The following is a 6759-nucleotide window of genomic DNA, read 5'->3' as shown; positions in this document are numbered from 1 at the left end:
ATAAATAAATACGAGTTCAATATTTTGAACAAAATGTAGAGGGCGTGGGGGGGGGGGGGGATCTTTGAAATATGAAATACAAACATCCCATTTTGATTGTAGAATCGGATTATGGGAAGAAAAATGTGTAAATTTTGAATATTAAAACTTTTGTCTTCGCACAAGAGGTGACGATGTAGTCGACCAACAACACAATTGAATTCCAAAATGGTATTATCTCGAGAAAAATGTAGTGGATCAAAAAAGAAAACCAGTGGTGTGTGGCAAACGAATCAGTGACCTGCAATTTTCTCCGTGCTTTTGTTTTGTAACATTCATTCAGTCATTATCGTACCTGATGTCATGGCGTCCACCTAGTGCCTCATTACTCAAAGATATTCCTTCCTGTCCTAACTGCTCTGTTAGTTAGAAGGCAGGTTGTTACGATAGAAGAGAAAACAGAAATGGTTTACATTCGTGGAAAAGTTGTCAGCAATGTCGATAATGCTGTAACCCTTTATGTTCAACATTTTCCGAACAGGGTGCGACCGCGCACTTCTTTCTGACGGTTTATTCGGCTGTTCTCCACAGAGGAAACAGTGCCACCACAAAAAAAAACCTTACGAAGAAAACCTGCCGGAGAGAATAATGAAATTGCGGTATTAGCTGCCGTGAATCACAACCCACACGTTAGCACTCGGCAGTTAAGTCATAAATCGGGATATAGTCAGACTGCTGTTTGCCGAATTTTGAAACGTATAAATTATCGTCAGTTTCACATTACCTCCATCAGGAAGTTTATCGCTATGAATTCTAGAACAGAGTGACATTTTGACAGTGGTGGCTTGTGCAAATACAGAGAGTACACAATTTCTTTGTTCGAGTATTATTCTCTGAACAGACGTCCTTCACGAATCACATTACGATTCATCTGCACAACTTACATTATAGAAATGTAGATAGTCCACACGGGTTACGCCGAGCTGAATATCAGCATCCATGAGATGTAAATGTTTGGCGTGGAATAATCGGTGACAAAAGTCATTGGTCTATTTCTTATCGGTGACACCTTAAATAATGATAAATAACCAACACTCTTGCGGTACGATCTTCCACTATCGCTTACAGACCTCCCCGTGGAACTGCGATAAACAATGTGGTTTCAACACGACAGCACATTATTCTGTAGCAGCACGGGAAGTATTAGATCGAGTGTACAATCACACTAGACACTAGTGTGTAGGAAAACAAGAAACTGTCAGCACATCCAGATTCTTTATTCGAGACGTTAGTTGAGAAATGTCAAATTTATTGCTTCTCACCCACACTGTTCACCAAGCATGTTAAATTAAAATTTACGGGATGAATAGTATCAGACATTGTACTTAACCAAAAGACACTATCATACAAGACGTATGAGTATAATATTTAAGGCTATGAGGAGAAACAAAGTAGGGTAAGCGGCAAATATTCTGTGGTACAGGTTTTAGAGGAAATAATGTAATCATTTGGACTGATGTCTGGGAGTGTGGCGCCGGTTAGTTGGATAATGTGGAACTTGAGTGGGTATGTGTTCAAATATAACTGATGATATAGACCCATATGGGAGTTTTGAACTAAATGTTTATTTACCGTAGTGCAAATAGACTAAATTTTTTCCCTTCTTAGGCGGTATGTAACCATTATGTGTGGTCATTATATCTATGACTTCCTACAGCCTATGTTCAGATAAAGTCGAGCGTGACGCATGTAATCTTCAGCTCCTTTCGTGCTCAGTCAGTCTAGACACTATAGCCCAGCCTGTTTGACGAATGTACAGTTTGTTACAGTCAAAGCAAGCTATTTTACAAACACCACTATTACACAATAAATATGTTTTATCCTTAAATGTAAATTTGTTCTACCAATAGGTGCGGAAGAATCGATAATTATGGCGTAAAAATATGATTGCGTTAATAAATAATAGAAGGTAGGCTTACGCCTCCCATCAGTTCGTTGTGAAGTGCCTCTCATAGCCAGAAGCGACGCTGGCTAATTTGCTCTGGAATTTGTAGTTAAATTTTAAGCAACATGTTTAGAGAACCATGAACACATACATATGACATATCAGTTACATATGAATTTGCGACGGTTCTGAATTGGTGTGTTGACGCTGGAATACGAGCAATAGAAACGCTATTATGTAGGCACTTATGAACGGACGACAAAAAAAGAAGTAAATGGTGAGCAGTAGAAATTCCCTCTTTCCGTCTAACTCCTGAACAACAACGTACTGCGAAACTGATGGTCCACTCAAAATGGTTTAAATTTTGTTTCATAGCATGAAAATCATTACTCCATGAAAAGTCGATATTACAAAATCACAACTACTGACGGATTTTTTTGAACATCTGAGCCCAAGAATTGTTTTTCCTATTTCTTTCCTGCTGAGGAAATGGCAGTTAATCATTACTAATTCACATATTCATTTTGTTCTACGTTACTTGAAGGGGTATAGAGCTATGTCTGATTAATCTCATTTTCGTGTTACACTGAAATTTCTCGTTGCTTATTTGTAAAGGGCCCGTAGTCACCACGCAAGCGAATGAGGGTTCCACGAACGATATAAGAAGGAAGTTCTTGTGATCTCAGAATTGAGTTGTCAGCGTCGGGATGTCAAAGTGCCCCGCATGTGTCGATCGGAGATTGCTGAAGTTATACATGTATTCGGCCTTCTTGTTTTCCCAATAGGAACTCAGACCAACAGCTGAAAATCGGTTTCCGCTGCGAGGGTAGGGGATACCCACATAGGCAGTGGCAGGAGATGAACATGTCAACATTTCTCTACGTATTTTCAAGACTTACAGTCTCCTCGTTATTTTGAAATGTGTAAGTCGTATACATTGTTTTAACCAAACTAATTAATAACAAAAGTAATTTCAAGAACTTGCTGTTCATCATAAGAGTTTCCATTACCAGGATTTGAAACTCACTTGTTGTGGCCTTGGTCCCCTTTATGACATGAGAGTTTAGTTTCTACAAAAAGAGACACACATAATCGCATGTCTCCGCGTCATTTTAGCATGTGAAAATGGATTTGGCATATAGTACTTCACTCAGAGAAAAGCGTGTTTCCATATCCTTACTGCCGGCCGGAGTGGCCGAGCGGTTCTAGGCACTACAGTCTGGAACCGCGCGATCACTACGGTCGCAGGTTCGAATCCTGCCTCGGGCTTGGATGTGTGTGATGTCCTTAGGTTAGTTAGGATTAAGTAGTTCTCAGTTCTGACTGATGACCTCAGAAGTTAAGTCCCATAGTGCTCATAGCCATTTGAACCATATCCTTACTTAACAAAATCACGTCAACACTTTTTGGCTCTAACCGAAGACAAATTATTAATCGAAGAATACGACTGTAAGCGCATGATTGCAGAATTCACCTCACCATATGAAATGTCACTTATATGCTACGGTAGAAAGATACTCGTTTAGTTCTTAACAAGTTAATTAGAGACGAAATTACTCAGATAAATAGTCCGTCCATTATGTATCTTGTTATAATCTACAAAACTGTCATTCATCTACACAAAAATAAAATTGGTACTGACAGTGAAGCAGAAAGCAACTGTCTTTATGGTCTGATTTCCGTAAAGGGCAGAGTTTCAACAGAAATTTTAAAACGTGGGCTGTATCTATTTTCAACCTGTAGTCTTACGCGGCGTTGCAACATGTAGACTAAACTAGACCTGGCGGTATAGGCACACTAATGCTTACAATCATTTTAGAATGAGTCAGTCCAGCTGCGAACCACGTAGTTTTATATATGTTGCAAAAAGGGCCGATTAATTCTTGAGAAATGCGATATCGATAGTTACATTTATGTCAGCTATAACCTATTGCAATGTATGAGCAGTCATCCGGAATTACGGTGATTATACCACAAATCTCTGATGATCCATGAATAACAGAACTGATTCGTTGTAAATCACCAACGCTATGACAGTTAAAACCACATGTATCAGGTAATTAACTCTAAATATGGGGGCAACCTAAGATAGCTTTGACGTGATTTGGGATACATACGTTATGTAACTCTAAAGGGATAATACAGTCTGCTATAAGTGTAAATATATAATCTTTCTTCATATAGACGAATGACTTAACTTTTAAGTAAAATCATAGTTTGCGCCAAAGGAGAAGCTACTGAAAAACTGAACTTTTTTGAATGGAAGTTCACTGCCTCAAATTTGGCTGAAGTTGGTAGATATTTTCTGACGTAAATATCTATGGAGTAAAACGTTGTACAACTGCAAGTGCAGCGACTAAGAAAATCGTGAAGAACTTCCACAGTGTCGGAAATTATGCATCACCAAAGTGTAGACAGAAAGATTAAACTGGTACTGAGGCCGTAAGAGAGTAATTAAAAGACGTCCGCATCTATATTGTTACTTCCGTCAGCAGCATCATATATGGAAATTTATGGTAAGTTCTATGGGACCAAACTGCTGGCGTCATCGCCCAAGAATTGTTTTTCCTATTTCTTTCCTGCTCAGGAAATGGCAGTTAATCATTACTAATTCACATATTCATTATGTGATCTCAGAATTGAGTTGTCAGCGTCGGGATGTCAAAGTAGTGAGATCACACTACTTACTCTAATAAATTAACTTACGCTAAGAACAACACACACACCCATGCCCGTGGGAGGACTCGAACCTCCGACAGGCGGAGCCGCGCGAACCGTGGCAAGACGCCCGAGACCACGCGGTTACCTCACGCGGCAGCCTCATATAATTTACCATTAAAAAGCTACGGATGACACGTAATTAATTCGGTTTTTAAAGCCTCCAGTTACATCTCTTAAATCAAAAGAACACTATAAAAGATGAAATCTCATCATAGTCAGTAATATAATTTTGTTGAATACGTACGTATTTGCTCATTGTCATTACACGAAAAAGGCTTTGCAGATAATAATTTTTTAACGACAGCCTCTAATTGCTTCTGCGATCTGCAGATTTAATAATGTTAACACACTGTACCTAGTTTTAAAAGATGCACCTTCCTCGTTGTCTCTTATAAGACAGTAAGGGATAAACACCACACGCTATACTCACTACGCTAGAAATACTTTCTACCCAAAGGATGAATTTCCCCATACTATTAGACAAATTTACATGTTAGTACCGAGATCTAGTGGGGATTCAGAACTTATGATCACACGTATTACAGAACTTTCACTGCATATTTCGTCTACACCCTACTCCATCGACAAACGCACGCAAACATTTTGAATATCGAGTAAACGTATGGAATAATGCGGTTTACTGTGCGTTTCTGTGTGAGTTTTGTGTTCGTGTTCCCAAAGATAAGGGAGAGCAGAAACCTCACAATTCTTTTGTAACTGATATAGTTTATCTTTGGTCGTCCCTCTAACAATGCATATTAAAACTCTTATCTGCAGAAAGCTCCAGGTAGTGACACAGTGCCTACTGCACACATCTTTTGTTGTACTTAACGTGATCTGCGATTATGACATCATGACTCTATAGAACTAGCGCTCATTCGGAAACTAATCTTGACGTCTTCGAACGAGGGCAATGCGTCCGGATGCCTACGGTTTATTTCAGTTTCATGAAATAACTAAAAATTTGGCATTAGTACGCTACTCATACAGACAGCTCTGTTGTTGTCGGGCCTCTGTGACGAACCGCGAGGTCCAGTTTTGCCTCACGTCTACAGTCATGCGTTGTTGTGCGCCAGTGCAAGTCCACCAGTAAGGTATCACGCACGTTGCTGTGCGCTACTCAGCTGGTTCTTTAATCGAGAAAATGCTCTCGCTGTTTATGAACCAATTACACGCGCGCAGCGTCGATAAAAGGTTGTTCTGCGACACGCAAAGCGGCCTGCAGCTTTTTTTAAAGGCACATAAGATACCATGTGTCGCATCAGCTATCTGCCAGTTACCGTATTTCTGTTGTTAACTATGATGCAGCTTATAAACCTTGTACTTCAGGCAAAAACAGGTAATACAGCTTCGTTTTCAGTTACAAACATGAAACGTAGAAAATCAGGAAGTCAGCATTAACTCAAAAATTTAAGCGCCGAATGTAATGAAACTTACCCAAAGCAGCAACTATATTACGCAGCATAAAGAAATATTAAGTTCCATATCAAAGAAACTGCATTTGAGCTTAGATTGTGTACAAATAGAACAGATATGTTGGATTATTTTAGCGCTAGAAGTATCGATAAGGTATCTGATTATAAAAAAAAGCACTCTGTCTTCAGGCCACGAGTGGCCTACCGGGACCATTCGACCGCCGTATCATCCTCAGTGCTGGAGGTGAATAGGATGGGCGTGGGGTCAGCTCACCGCTCTCCCGGTCGTTATGATGGTATTCTTGACCGAAGCCGATACTATTGGGTCGAGCAGCTCCTCAATTGACATCACGAGGCTAAGTGCACCCCGAAAAATGGCAACAGCGCATGGCGGCCTGGATGGTCACCCATCCAAGTGCCGATCACGCCCGACAGCGCTTGACTTCGATAATCTGACGGGAACCGGTGCATCCACTGCGGCAAGGCCGTTGCCCAAGGTATCTGATTATACTGAACAAATATGGAGCACGTGCACCGACGATTCATTCCGCACTCTCCTGTCACATTAATCTGACCCTCTGTCAAAAGCCTGAATAACCGCATTTTCCAGCGCAGACTTCTGTGATACGTATAGGAAGAGAGTGAATGAAGTTTTAGAAAGTTCCGACAGGGATGTAGAGCCATGCCGACTGCAGTGCT

General features: G+C 40.4%; 1 pseudogene; it reads right to left on the bottom strand.

Annotated features, from left to right (window-relative positions):
* Positions 1–6435: 6435 nt before the first annotated feature.
* On the bottom strand, positions 6436–6553 carry LOC124778386 (annotated as a pseudogene).
* Positions 6554–6759: the final 206 nt, after the last annotated feature.

The sequence above is a fragment of the Schistocerca piceifrons genome, chromosome 2 (assembly GCF_021461385.2).
Source record: "Schistocerca piceifrons isolate TAMUIC-IGC-003096 chromosome 2, iqSchPice1.1, whole genome shotgun sequence".
Classification (NCBI taxonomy): Eukaryota; Metazoa; Arthropoda; class Insecta; order Orthoptera; family Acrididae; genus Schistocerca; species Schistocerca piceifrons.
Note: the sequence above shows the minus strand (reverse complement) of the source record. Positions and strands in the feature narration are given on the sequence as shown.